Source organism: Chiloscyllium punctatum, chromosome 34 (genome assembly GCF_047496795.1).
Source record: "Chiloscyllium punctatum isolate Juve2018m chromosome 34, sChiPun1.3, whole genome shotgun sequence".
NCBI classification, from domain to species: Eukaryota; Metazoa; Chordata; class Chondrichthyes; order Orectolobiformes; family Hemiscylliidae; genus Chiloscyllium; species Chiloscyllium punctatum.
The window spans coordinates 3,275,613-3,290,770 of record NC_092772.1 but is presented as its reverse complement, the minus strand read 5'-3'; the positions used below and the strand labels follow the sequence as shown (position 1 = coordinate 3,290,770).

Below are 15,158 nucleotides of genomic sequence, written 5' to 3'. Positions count from 1 at the left end.
GGGAGTCTATAATACAATCCCAATAAGGCGATCATCCCGTTCTTATTTCTCAGGTCTACCCAAATAACCTCCCTCGATGTATTTCCAGGAATATCATCCCTCAGTACCCCTGTAATGCTATCCCTAATCAAAAACTCCATTCCCCCTCCTGTCCTCCCTTCCTTTCTATCTTTCCTGTAGAATTTGTAACCTGGAACATTATCTGCCAGTCCTGCCGATCCCTGAGCCATGTTTCTGTAACTGCTATGATATCCCAGTCCCATATTCCTAACCATGCCCTGAGTTCATCTGCCTTCCCTATTTGGCCCCTTTGCATTGAAATAAATGCAGTTTACTTTATTAGTCCTACCTTGTCCCTGCCCGTCCTGACTGTTTGACTCGTTTCTGTTCTCAGTTTACCAATCTCAGATTGATCTATTTCCTCACTATCTCCCTGCCCCCAGCTCCCCCCCCCCCCCCCCCCCCCACCCCCCACCACCCAAACTAGTTTAAAACCTCTCGAGCAGCTGTGGCAAATCTTCCTGCCAGTATATTCGTCCCCTTCCAATTTAGGTGCAATCCGCCCTTCTGGTACAGGTTCCTTCTACCCCAAAAGAGATTCCAGTGATCCAAAAATGTGAATACTTCTCCCATACACCAGCTCCAAAGCCATGTATTCATCTGCTCTATCCCTCTATTCCTGTCCTCAGTAGCTCATAGCGCCGGGAGTAATACAGATATTATTACTGTCAAGATCCTCTTTTTTAAATTTCTGCCTATCACCCTGCAATCTCCGTCCATAATCTCAAACGTTTTCCCTTTTTATGTCGTTGGTTCCAATTTGGTCAATGACCTCTTGCTGGACCCTCTCCCCTGTCAGAACATTCTGCATCCTTTCTGAGATATCCTTGATCCTGGCACCAGGGAAGCAACACACTAATCTGCTTATTTCTCTGCTGTCCACAGAACCATCTGTCTGTACCTCAGACTAGCGAGTCCCCTAACACAATTGACTTCGTGGAATCCGACGTATCTCTTGTTGCATTAGTGCCAGTCTCCATACCACAAACTTGTCTGTTTGTGCAACGTTCCCCTGTGAATCCATCACCCGCTACATTTTCCAAAACAGCATATTTGTTTAAAATAGGGAGAGCCACAGAAGACTCCTGCACTAGCTACTAAATTCTCTTGCCTTTTTTGGAGTTAACCCATCTATGTAACTCTATCTGAGACTGTCCCTCTTCCTATAACTGCCATCCATCACATACTGTTGTGTTACCAATTCTGTATTGTCTTAAACTGTCTCTCCAACCAATCTATTCGATCTGATAGGACTCACAAGCAGAAGCATTTATTGCAGATATAATCTGCAGTAACCTTTAAATCTGATAAATGCACTCCGATATCCAGCGATACATGAATTCAAACAGCAAAGGCAGTAACTCTGCAGGGACGCTGTCCTGTCAGTTTCTTCCCCTCACCATGTGCTTCCTTTGTCCGTTCTTTTCCCTGTTAAAACTTGCATAAAGGCTTCTGATAATTCAAGTACACCATATCCCCTATACCACTACACCCCTCCTACACCCTTACAATTCTGCCATTTATATTCACACCAACAAATTCAATCCAACAGGCTCGTTGCTGTATCAGTCGGCATGGAGACCACTGTCACACACCGTTACTGTACTGCCCTTGCCATAAGTACATTCAGTGTCCTGACTGTAACCATACTGACATTCCCATCACTGTTTGGTGCCTACAAAAGAATTCCTGCTAACGGTTGCTGCTGCTTGCTTATTCTCAACTCTACTTTTCAAATTCAGATCCACATGATTGTCTCATTAATGCATTAACCTCATCCTTCCTTCATACCTTGTTAGCTTTTTGCCTAGTCTGCATATTGGGACTAGATTGGGTTGGGATATCTGCAGAGCGTGGGTGGGTTGGACCGAAGGGTCGATTTCCATGCTGTACATCTCTATGACTCTATGACTCTATGCAAACAACCCTTCAGTATTCACTTCCCAGCGATGGTCATTCTGCAGCTACACCTCCGTAATGACAGTTCCATCAGATCTGTTCACTGTCATTCCATCTCCCTTATGGCGAATACAGGGAGTCGCACCTCAGTAGTGGGGGGTTGGACAGATGGGTAGAGGTTACAGAGATAGGGAGGCTAAGAATTAAACACAGTTACATCTGGTCAAGAATGTCAGAGGGACAAAGGTGTTTGGGGATTGGAGGAATTTACAGAGAGAGAGGGAGCTGGATTAGATTCTGGAGAGAGGGATAGGGATGGAGTTAGGAAGAGGCAGGCAGACTGAGAGACACAGACAGGGGGCTGTTTCATCTAGGAGATTATTGTGTATACTAACAGAGATATGGAAGGTTGTTGTGATTGAAGACATTTACAGATATAAGAAGGCTTCTAGGCTCTGGAGGCTACATAGATAGGAAGGCAATGGAGAATTCCAGGTTACTGGGTTGAAGACAGTTACACAAATGGGGAGGGTTGCACAAACTGAAAGAGGTTCCTGTGGTCGGGAGGGGTATGGTGTCGGGAATGAAGGTGAAATTTAACAAGATAAAGATCAAAGAATTGGAGAGGGATAAGGAGATTACAAATTTTTCACAGCTAAGGAAGGGTTGTAGGAGCTGGAGAAGATTACATAGATCGGGACCGATGGAGAGGTTAAAGACAAATACATTGACATGGAAGGTGGTATTGGTGGGAGGAGCTTACAGGGATAGACAGGGCTGTCAGGGTTTACAGGGATGAAGGAATTTAGTACCTACTGGAGAAGGTTAGGGATTAGGGTGTTAGGGACTGGAGAACCTGACAGAGACAGAGACAGAGACACAGAGAATGGTGTGGACTAGAGGAGATTTCAAACAGAGGAAGGATTATCGGGACTGGAGGATATTACAGAGATCACGAACACAGCATGGGCCAGGATTGATGCCTGCGATCCCCTGTGCTGTCGCATTGAGGACTAGTACAGAAGAGGTGAAAGCAGGACCCTCACAAGATGGTGAGAATGAAGTCTAGAATGTTGCTGTTCCTTACCCAGCTCTATATCTCTGTCCTGTCTTCCTGGTCTACCTCCACCCTGTGCTGTTTACTGTGAGTGATCTTACCAGCTGCAGGAATTACTGAAGGCTCCAGATCTCCCTCTCCATCTCTCTCTGGCTGACCAACCAGTTTCAATGAGGTGATGGATGAGACAGGAGTTAGGAACATCCTGATTACCTGTATGAGACAGAAATAGACAGAATGGGAAATTAGACTGATGCAATGAGGATAACACATGCAGAGTGGCACTGAGTCCAGCAGAGATCTCGATAATCCCAGTCTCCATCCCTTGTCTGTGCTGCTGCATCTCTCTGGAATGGACAATTCTGTTGACTCAGGATCTCAGACCATCTGTAAGAGAGAGAAATGCTGACAGAGGCAGTAAATAGACTGACACAGTGAGGGATACCACATGGAGAGATACTGAGTGATATGACATTATTAAACACTGCATCAACAGGGAATTGTTTGAATTTGTAACAAAGACACTGGGATAATTGTGAGGGGATTCAACCTTCCTATCTCATCATCTCTTTGGCAGTGGCTCACAGATGAGGCTGACTCTCTCCCACTCTCAGTGGGGGTGGGAGAGTCTGGAGTTGGCTGTACAGACCGATGTGGCCTTCCACAGACTCTGTTACACTTGAGGCAGAAGGTGAACGTGGAAAGGGGGTGGGTGGGGTGTTGACATGACAGCGCGCTCCTTGTGTTGTTTTCTCCTGGATTCCCGTTTTCCCCACAGAAAGTCTCGAGGTGCTTGACACCTTCCCAATGCTCCTTCCCACTTCAGACGGTCTTGGCCGATTTGATTAAGAGATGAAAAAGAACCGATCAATTCTGAAGTAACCAACATTTAGAAATGTGGAGGAGTGCAGTAGGAAGAGGAAATATTGTCAGTGTTTAATCAGAGGAGTGGAACAGGGAGAATTGAAGGTGCTGGAGGTGGTGAGAGTGTTACAGAGAGGGGCAAAGGCCTGAACAACGTTACAAAGCCAGTACGGATTGCTGCAGCAGAGCTGTTTGCCAAGGTAGGGATAGACATATGTGTATTTCATTGATTCATTCAAGGCCTAAGGATATCACCGGATGGACCAGCATCCATTGCCCTCCTGCTAATTGCCCAGAGGCAACTCAGAGCCAGCCATATTGCTGTGGGACTGGAGTCACATGTGAGCCAGACCAGGTAAAAATATCATATATCCCTCCCTAAAGGACATACGTGAACAAGTTGATTTTTTCCAGATAATCAACAATGCTTATACAGTGGCCTCACTAATGTCCTCTACAGATAAACCATGACATCCCAACTCCTACTCTCAATGCTCTGCCCAATGAAGGGTGACCATCCCAAACGCCTGCTTCACCAGCCTGTCTACCCGTGACGCTACTTTCAAAAAACTGTGTACCTGCGTCCCTGGATCAATGAAATGATTCACAACAATATCCAAGGCCCGAACATTAATTGTACACGTCCAGCCTGGTCTGCTTTACCACAATACAACATCTTGCATTTCTCCACCTGTTATTCCTAACCTCAGTGGTCCAGCAGTACTGTTGATTCCATTGTACTCTTCGATAATCCACTTCACTGTCCACATTATCACCAATTTTAGTCTCACTCACAAACTTGCTAATCATGGATCCTGTATTATCATCCAAACTGTTTAGATAAACGATGCACAACAGTGACCCAGCACTGAACCCCATGGCACACCGTTGGTCACAGGCCTGCAGTTTGAGCAGTAACCCTCTATGAACATGCTCTGTCTCCTACTTCAATCCTGTTTTGTATCTAGTTAGTGAGTGCTCCCTGGTTATGTATGATCTAAACTTACTAACCAGTCTGTCATGTAGAACCTTGTCAAAGGCCTTGATAAAGTTCATGTGGACATCGTGTACTGCTCTGCTTTGACCTCTCACTTGTCTACCTCCACACTCACATTTGAGGCATGATTTCCCGTGCACAAAGCCATGCTGACGATCGTTAATCTGTCCTTACCTTTCCAAATGCACGATGATCGTTTCTCTCAGAATCTCCTCCAACAACTTACCACCCTGCCATCAGTCTCACTGGTGTGTAGTAGCTGTCAATGATACAAATATCTCTGAGAGGGGCCCTGCAATTTCCTCCCTCGCTTCTCACAAGGCGCTGGGGTATATCTGATCATGTCCAAAGGTTTTATCTAACTTTTGCATTTTAAGACATCCAGCACCTCCTGTTCTCCAATGTGAACTCTTTTCAAGACATCCCTATGTATTTTCCCAAGTTCCCGAGCTTCCATGTCTTTCACCACAGTAAAGCCTAACACACAATACTTGTTCAGTATCTCCCCCATCAGCAGTGATTCCACACAGACAGCCTCATTCACCTTTCAGGGGCCCTATTCTCTCACGAGCTAATTTTTAGCCCTTGTTGAAACTTGTCAAAATGCTTCTGAAATTTCAAATATCCCTCTACTGCAACTAGCCTTCCCCACCCTTATCTATTCTGCCATTTATGGTCACACCAAAATATAGGATGCAACAGATTTAAAAATATTCCCCTTTTATAAAATCATACATCTCACATTGTTTCTAAGTATCTAGTTCTCATTTATTGTCATATTCTTTATAGCACATTCCAGCACGTTCCCGACTTACTGTCAGGCTAACACCGTTTGGTTTCAGACTGACTGCACAAAGGATTTTGGGAATCCTTGTGATTCAATCTGAAACAGGTAGCTTACAGGACCAGGAAGTAATCGAGAAGGCAAAGGGAATGGAGTCTAAATATAGGGAGGTCTTGCTAAAACGATGCAAGGTACAAGTCAGACCACACCTAGATTATAATGAATAGTATGTGTGCCCTAAGGAAAGACATTCTTGTGTTGGAGGCAGGCCAGGGAAGGTTCGCTCGGCTGATCCTGGAGATGGCGGGATTTTCCAATGAGAAGAGGTGGAGGAGATTGCCCTTGAACCTATTGGAGTTTTGAAGAATGGGAGAGAAATTGAATGAAACATCCAGGATTCGGAGGGGCTTTGACAGGTTAGATGTCGTTAAGTTAGAAAATCGAGCAGTACAGCAGAGTAATAGGCCCTTCGGCCCACCATGGCTGTGCTGACCATGATGCTATTCTCAACTAATCCCATCTGTCTGCACATGGGCGATATCCCTCTATTCTCTGTTTGTTCATGTTTCTGTCTAAATGCCCTTCAAATGTTTGCTCTTGTTGCCACCTCTCCCACCTCCTGTTTGTTTTTTTGCTGATCCTGCCTAAATCCCTACAACCCCTCAATAATCACATTGCTCGGTAAAGACAATTGGCCTCATTCATCTCACTTAAAACTTCTCACTCTCACCTTAAACCGATGCGCCCTAGTATTTGATATTTCGACATTGGAAGGAGGATTCCAACTATCCACACTATTCACGCCTCTCCTCATGCTCTTTACCTGTACCAGGTCACCCCTCAGACTCGGATATTCTCGCAAAACAATCCAACTGCGTCCAACCTCCTTAAACACAGTCATCCAGGCAATATTCTGCCAACCCTCTGTTGGAACCTCCCCAAAACCTCCACATCCTTCCTGTGGTGTGTCGATGAGAATGACACGCAACTTTCCAACCATGGTCGAATGAAGTTTCATTCAGTCACAACATGACATGCAAAAGTCTGTACTCAATACTGTGCCCAATAAATGTTAGCATGCCATACTCCCCCTCGACCACCACATCCTGTTGTGTTGTTATTTTTAGGGAGCTATGGATTTGCTTCCAGTGTCTCTCTGTTTATCAATGTTTCCAACTAGTCAATTAGTGTACTTCTCTCTTCCATTTGACTTCATAAATATATCACTTCACACCTGTCCCGATGAAATTCAATTTGCCACATCTCTGCCCAACATTACAGCTGATGTATGTACTGCTGCAACCATGAACACTCTTCCTCACTATCCACAATTCCCCTAACTATCCCTAATCATTACATGCCTTTCCAAATGTCGACTGCAAAATTACCACTCAAACTGCTGACCTTTTCATCTGAATCACAGATATAAATTACACACAGACATCACAGCACTGATCCTTGTGAAACAGACGTCCAATCAGAAATTGACCACTGCACATGCCTCTGTCCACTATCACCAAGAAAATATTGCATCCGCCTTAACAACATACATGGATTGTGATTTGATCTCCCAGATCCCCCTTGCTATTTGGAAGCTGTCGATTCAAAATGACTCTATATTTTGATTCCCAGGTTAAATTGGCTGTCTCACTAATGCACTGACTGCGTCCTTTCTTCACAACAAAACGGGACCTTGATTGGTTTTTTGCTGATCCTGCCTAAATCCCTACAACCCCTCAATAAACACATCCCAGCGATGGTCATGCTGCAGCCACACCTCCACAATAACAGTTCGATCATATCTGTTCCCTTCAGTTAATGCTGTCATTCCATCTGCCTTGTTGCAAATGCATGGCGCGTGTCACCGAGAGAGGGCCTTTGAGGGATGGTTAGAGGTCACAGAGTGGGAGAGATGTTTGGGGGTGTGACAATGTTGCAGGGTTAAACATAGTTACAGTTGCTACAGATTGTTCGCAGGAGAAAACATTTTATTGTTTGGAGGAAGATAGAGAAATAAAGCGTATTTGATTAGATTCCAGAGATAGGGATGTGTGTAGGGTTGTGGATCGTTACATGGACAACGTTGATCAGGGCATAGAAACATTCACAGGATTCCAGGATGTCGTACATTTAACAACAGTTGTGGGATCTGGAGAATATCACAGTGATAGGGTGGATGGTATGGACTGGGGAATATTACAGGGAAAGGGAGGGTAGTATGGACTGGAGAATATTACAGGAAAAGGGAGGGTCGTATGGACTGGAGAATATTACAGGGAAAGGGAGGGTCGTATGGACTGGAGAATGTTGCAAGCACATGGAAGATGATATAAGCTGGAGAATGCTGCAGCAATAGAGAGGAGTATATGGACTGGAGGATGTTGCACGGACAGGGATGAAGTTGTAGACTGGATACAGTTAGAAGGAGAGATGAATTTATGCACTGGAAGGTATGTCAGAGAGAGTGCGTGGTGTGCATGCTGCAAGATACGACAGGGATAGGGAAGCTTGTAGAGACTGGAGGAGAGAGTGATAGAGAGTCTTATGAGAGACCAGATTCACTTATGGGCATAGGATATGCTACAGTGAGCAGAGCCTTTTGCAGATATAAATGAGGATACAATGGCCACAAAGCAGTCACACCTCTTCATAGGTATATAGGAACTGAAGGAATTGAACAGATTACACAGGCTTGGAGTGTTGTATGCAGTGGAGGAGATTAACCTGAAAGGGATGGTTTTAGAGACTCAACAATGTTAGGAAATAACGGGAGTTGCAATTGTGAGAGCAGGTTTCAACAATTCGGAGGATATAGACCTGAAAGAGCTTTGACAGATAGCAATGGTATGGTAAAGGTAATTGTAGTGGCTTCCCTTTCATAAGCAATCCATAAGCACTTAAAATAGCCTGTTTGACATGTGCATTATCACTCGACCATTCGAGAGACAGCGCTGCAAATATTTCACTGGCTCTGCTTACCAGCTTAGACTGAACTAGCATTACCCAGAAGACCTCGGGCCACTCTACCTGTCTATGAAATCTTTCAAATGAAATACAGAGTTCCTTGACAGTAGAGTCACAGGTAGTTAGGATAACAAAGAAGGTGCTTGGTATGCATTCCTTTATTGGTCAGAGTATTGGGTACAGGAGTTGGGAGGTCATGTTGTGGCTGTACAAGACAGTGGTTCGGCCACTTTTGGAATGCTGCATGCAACTCTGTTCTACTTCCGATCGGAAGGATGTTGTGAAACCTGAAAGGGTCCAGAAAAGATTTCCAACAACGTTGCCAGGGATGAGCTATAGGGAGAGTTTGAACAGGTGGTGGTTGTTTTTCCTGGAGAGTTGGAGGCTGAGGGTGACCTCATCGAGGTTTATAAAATCAAGAGGGACATGGATAGGGTAAATCGACAAAGGCTTTCTCCTGGGGTGTGCGAATCCAGAATTATAGGGCGAGGTTTAGGGTGAGAGTAGAAAGATATAAAAGATAAAAAGGGGCAACATTTTCACGCAGAGGATAGTAAGTATATGGAATGAGCTGCCAGAGGAAGTGGTGGAGGCTAGTACAACTGCAACAGTTAAAAGGCATCTGGATGGGTATATGAATAGGAAGGGTTTAGATGGAGATGAGCTGGGTGCTAGCAGGTGGGACTACATTGGGTTGGGATATCTGATCTGCAGGATGGGACCATGAATGGGTTGGGGAACCTGGAGGATGTTATGATTTGAACCACAGGTAATGTTTGATTGGATCTTTCAGCCAGTCTTACAGATGGTACAATTGCAACATTTAAGAAGCATTTGGATGTATATATGAATAGAAAGGGTTTGGAGGGAGATAGGCCAGGTACTGGCAGGTGGGACTAGATTGGGTTGGAATATCCTGTGGGCATGGCTGGGTTGGAATGAAGGGTCTGTTTCCATGCTGTACATCTCTATGACTATAAGATCGGCTGAATGTTCCAATCAAAAATTACCTGTGGTTCAAATCATAATATCCTCCAGGTTCCACAAGCCATCCCTTGTCCTATCCTGCAGGTTCAATGAATCCCGGAACACCTAACCTTCTTCAAGTCCCACGTCCCTTCCGACATTTGTACCATCCTCCAAGTTCTGCAGCCCTTCATACCTTGTAACATGGCCCAGACTCTCCAACTCCTCCTTCCTCTGCAATGTTCCCCAGAAGAGCACTGCAGGATGGTGGGGGTAACAGAGATATGGAGTGACATCAGGACAGGAGGATATTGCAGACATTAGGAATATATGGACTTGAGAAGGTTTCACAGTTTATGAGTGTTGTAGGGACTGGAGGAACTTACAAAGATAGGGATAGTTTTCGATTGGAGGATTCTGCAGAAAACCTTTACGTGGTTAAAGGTAGGATTCTTAGCAGCGTGCAGGAACAAAGGGATCCTGTGTCCCTCAGGTTCCCACCCAAGTTGACAGGCTGTTAAGAAGGCGGATGGTGTGTTGGCTTTCATTGGCAGGGGGATTGAATTTAAGAGATGTGAGATTTTGCTGCAGCTCTACAGATCCTCAGTTGGACCACACTTCGAATATTGTGAACAGTTCTGTTCGCTTCATTGTAGGAAGGACGTGGAACCTTTAAAGACAGTGCAGAGGAGATTTAGCAGGATGCTGCCTGGACTGGAGGGCATGCCCATAGAAGGTAGATTGTGGAAGTTAGGGCTTTTCTGATCACAGCGAAGGAGGAAGAATGGTGACTTGATAGAGGTGTACAAGGGAATGAGAGGCATAGATAGAGTGGATAACCAGAGACTACTTCCCATGGTGAAATGGTAATCACAAGGGGACATAAGTTTCAGGTAATTGGCGGAAGGTTTAGCTTAGATATCAGAAGGATATGGGCCAAGTGCTGGCAGGTAGGACTAGATTGGTTGGGATATCCTGTCTGCATGGAAGGGACTGGTACGTTATTTACACAGAGTGTGGTGGGTGCGTGGAATGGACTGCCAGCCGTGGTAGTAGATTCAGACACATTACAGACATCTAAGCAACTCTTGGATAGGCACATCAATGATAGTAATATGTAAGATATGTAGGTTCGTTTCATCTTCAGAGTAGGATAAAAGGTCAGCACAATATTGAGGGCGGAAGGACTTGGACTGGAATGTGCTATTCCATTTTCTAAATAGCAAGGGTTATGATGGCAGCAAGAGGGTTCGGGAAGCGGGAGAGGATGCGATCTGAATGAAGAGACACAAATATGAGGCGTTGCTAAGGTTGCATGAGGTAACAGAGACAGCAATGGCCTGATCTGGAGCGGATGACCCAGACTGGGAGGGGTGTGGGAACTGGAGGTGGTTTCACAGGGAGGGAGGACCTTTGAGCCACAGGAGGTTACAGAAATGTGGAGAGCTGTCGGGCCTACAGGGGTTCATGGAGATGGGGAGTTTGGGAGGAATGGAGCAGTTTACAGGGATAAGGATGTTGGTAGGATGGGGTGTTTTACATAGACAGGAATGTTTCAGGTGAATGGAGCAGATTACAGAGAAAACGTGGGTTGTACAGATTGGAAAAACAAATATTCATATGGAGGGCAATACAAGCATGGTGAACACTCAGTGAAACGTTAATATTCGCAAAGTCTGGGACAATCACACTGACAACAGTGACATTGGAAGAGGAGTTCAGAGAATTTTTTTCAGTGTTTCTTAGAATAACATGTTGTGTAACTGGCGAGGGACGTAACTGTCTCAGAGCGACTGTTGTGTGATAAAACTTAGTGAATGAGTAACGTCACCTGGAGAGATCCTCTGGGAAATTGTGATAATGTGCAGTTTAAAGAACTATAAAGTTTTAAAGTGAAACACAGAAAGGACAAGCTACAACTAGAAACAAAAATAGCCAATTACCTGAGTTGGAGAGGAGAACTGACCAAAATAAACAGACTAAACAGACTGAAATATGCGCCTGTAAATGAACAGTGGAAAACATTTGAAGGAACAGTGAAAAATACTCAACAAAAGGATATTCCACTGAAACAGACAAAAACCCAGCAAAAAATCCCCACCGGTACCTCACTCAGGACAAAATGGATCATATTAGATTATGAGGCTGAGAAGATCACCACAAAGTACTAAAAATCCTGAAGTGAGAGAGAGTTTTAGAGTAAGTTTTAAAGGGATTGCAATGGGTCTGCTAGCAGGAGGGGTGGCAATGGGAAGGGGAATCGTTGCCAAGTTTTATTGACACGATACGAACATGGAGAAGTGAAGGTGCTGGAGGTGGTGAGAGAGTGACAGAGAGAGGTCAGGGCCTGAACGGTGTTACAAAGCCAGTACGGATTGCTGCAGCTGGAGGGGTTTGCAGAGGTAGGGAGGGACATATGTATTTTTATTTATTCATTCATGGGATGTGGGTGTCACTGCCTGGACCAGCATTCTTTGACCCCATGCTAATTACCCAGAAATTGCTGGATAAATATAATACTTTGCTGGCCACAGGTGAAGTGCTGAATGACTGGAGGATCGCTAATATGGTTCCTTTGTTCAAGAAGGGCAGCAGGGATAGGCCAGGTAATAACAGAGCAGATAGTCTGACAGCAGGGGAAGGGAAATTATTGGAAACAATTGTGAGGATGAATCAACACTTGCAAAGGTAAGGATCAACTTGGTTTAGTCATCATGGATTTGGCAGAGGAAGATACTGTCCGAGGAATTCAATTCAGCTTTTTTTTTAAAATGATGCTTAAGTATATTGATGAAGGCGCTGCAGATGATGTGGTTTACATGGACTTGACTAAGTCCTTAAACAAGATCCAACATGGAAGGCTGGTTCAAAAGGACTGGGTTCCAAGGCAAGTTGGCAAATTGGATGCAAAATTGGTGGATAGCATACTTTCACCACCGGGTGTACCACAGGAAACTGTGCAGGAATCATTGAACATTAATAACTCGGATGTGAAAGCAGAAGGTATCATTAGTCGGTTTGCAGATGACATGAAAGGTGAGGGTGTTGTTCACAGTGAGGAGGATGGTCTCTGTCTGCTGTCCGATGTCGATCGGATGATAATCGAAGCAGAGTTTAGTTCTGATCGAAATGAGGTAATACACTGTGGGAGGTACGATAAGCGAAGTACAGACATAATAAACGGTAGGTCCTTGCGGAGTACTGAGGAATACAGGGACCTTGGTGGACAAGTCCATAGATCCCTGAAGGTGTCAGCACAGGGTGACAGGGTGGGAATGGCACCTGAACTGGGAGCGGGAGAGGGACAAATATCCTGGTGGGGTGAATTGCTAGAGCTGCTTGAGAGGATATAACCCAGTCTGGCAGGGTGTTGGACCTTAAATAAACGTAAGGCCAGAAAGATGATTGAGGCTGGTACACGAGTTAAAGACAGCAATTTCAGCAGACAAGGCAGGCAAGAACATAGCAGGGAATGGGGGAAAACTGATGATTAAACTGCATTAATTTCAATGTAAGGGGCCAGACAGCTAAGGAAGATGAACTCAGGGCATGGATTGGAACATGGGACTGGGATATTATAGTTATTACAGAAACACAGCTGAGGGAGGGGCAGGACTGACAGTTCATTGTTTCAAGGTGGAGATGCTGCAGGAAGGGGAGGCAAGAGAGGACGTGTGGTGGTGGGTTTTGATTGCATGAATCATCACAGCAGTACTTAGAGAGAATATTCCTGTGGATTGCCCAGTGAAGCTATGTTCGTGGAACTGAGAAATAAGAATGGGTCATCACTTTGATACGATGCGACTGCTGACCCCGAATAATCTGTGGCAGACTGAGGAACAAATATGTCGGGACACCTTAAATATCAACCATAATAATAGGGCTGTTATAGTAGCGTTTATGAACTTTCCAAACCTAGACTGGGACTGCCAGTGTTCAGTGTTTGCAAGGGAGGAATTTGGTAATTGTGTTCCAGAAAACTCCCAATCAATATGTAAATGGCCTGAAAAGAGAAAGGGGCAAAACCTGACCTCCACTTGGGAATTAAGGTAGGGAGAGGGACTGAGATTTGGGAAAGCGTTTTGCCAAAGTGATCACAGTTCTAGTAGTTTGAAAATAGCTTTGGAAAAGGACAGGCCTGGTCCACAAGTGCAAGTTATAAAATGGAGCCTGACCAATCTTGACCGTATTAGTCAGGAACTTTGAAAATGTGATTGGGGAAGGGAATTATTTACAGGGAAAGGGAAGTTTGGCAAGTGAGAATATTTTAAAAGTAAGATAAACTGATCGATCAGCGCCAGCATGTTCCTGTTTGTGTGCAGGTCAATGCTGACAGCATTCGGAAACACTGGCTGTCTATTGAGGGTCTGGTCAAGGAAAAGGGGGCACATGTCAGGTATAGCCAGCTGGATCAAGGGAATTCCTGAGGATATACAGGGGCTGTAGGAATACACTTTGAGTAGAAAACAGGATTGCAGAAAGGCTACATGAAATAGCCTCAGCAGAGAAGGAAAGGGGAATCCAAAAGTGATTGTATCAGTATATTAAGAGTACATAAGTAACTCAGGACAAAATAGTGTCCTTTAGTGATCAATGAGGCCATCGATGTGTGGAACTGCAGGATATTTGCTAAGATCCTAAACAATTTTTTTCACTCCAGAACTTACTGTGGAGAAAGACTGGGGAATTCAGGGAACAAGAGTAATACGTTAGGCCACAATTGGAGTTCTCTGCAATTCCAGTCTCTCTGCTACAAGAAGGATGTTGTGAAACTTGAAAGGACTCAGAAAAGATTAACAAGATATTGCCCGGGTTGGTGCTGAATATGCTGGGGTTACTGTCACTGGAGAATCGGAGACTGAGGGATGACCTCACAGAGGTTTATATGAACATGAGGGGCATGGATAGGGTAGGCATTCAAGGCCTTTTCCCAGAAGTTGGGGAGTCCAAAAATAGAGGGAATAGATTTAAGTTTAGAGGTGAATGGTTTACAGAGGGACTGAAGGGACAGCTTCTTCACACACATAGTGATGTGTGTATGGAATGAGCTGAAAGAGAAAGTAATGGAGACTGATACAATTACAACATTTAAAATTGGCATCTGAATAGTAAGGGTGGGGGACATGGTGGCACAGTGGATAGCACTGCTGCCTCACAGCGCCAGAGACCCGGGTTCAATTCCCGACTCAGGCGACTGACTGTGTGGAGTTTGCACATTCTCCCCGTGTCTGCGTGGGTTTCCTCCGGGTGCTCCGGTTTCCTCCCACAGTCCAAAGATGCGCATGCCAGGTGAATTGGCCATACTAAATTGCCCGTAGTGTTAGTTGAAGGGTTAAATGTACGGGAATGGGTGGGTTACGCTTCTGCATGCCGGTGTGGACTTGTTGGGCCAAAAGGCCTGTTTCCACACTGTAAGTAATCTAATCTAATCTGTAAGTAATCTAATCTAAAAGGGTATAGACGTATATGGGCCAAATGCTGGAAAAGGGAATGGATTTATTTAGACCGGGTAAGCCAGTACGAGTTGGGGACCGAAGGGTCTGTTTCTATGCTGTAAATCTCTATGA

The 15,158-nt window shown here is 44.8% G+C and overlaps 1 long non-coding RNA gene across 7 annotated transcripts in view; it reads right to left on the bottom strand.

The window, feature by feature from the left end:
* Positions 1–15,158, bottom strand: part of LOC140458757 (uncharacterized) — a 90,197-nt gene that overhangs the window by 21,653 nt on the left and 53,386 nt on the right. For 6 of the 7 annotated variants that reach the window (XR_011953641.1, XR_011953645.1, XR_011953639.1 and 3 more), the window contains one exon: positions 3,047–3,229. This is a non-coding gene — a long non-coding RNA (uncharacterized lncRNA). The remainder of the gene's footprint in view (positions 1–3,046; positions 3,230–15,158) is intronic. The other variant, XR_011953642.1, reaches the window with a different exon arrangement.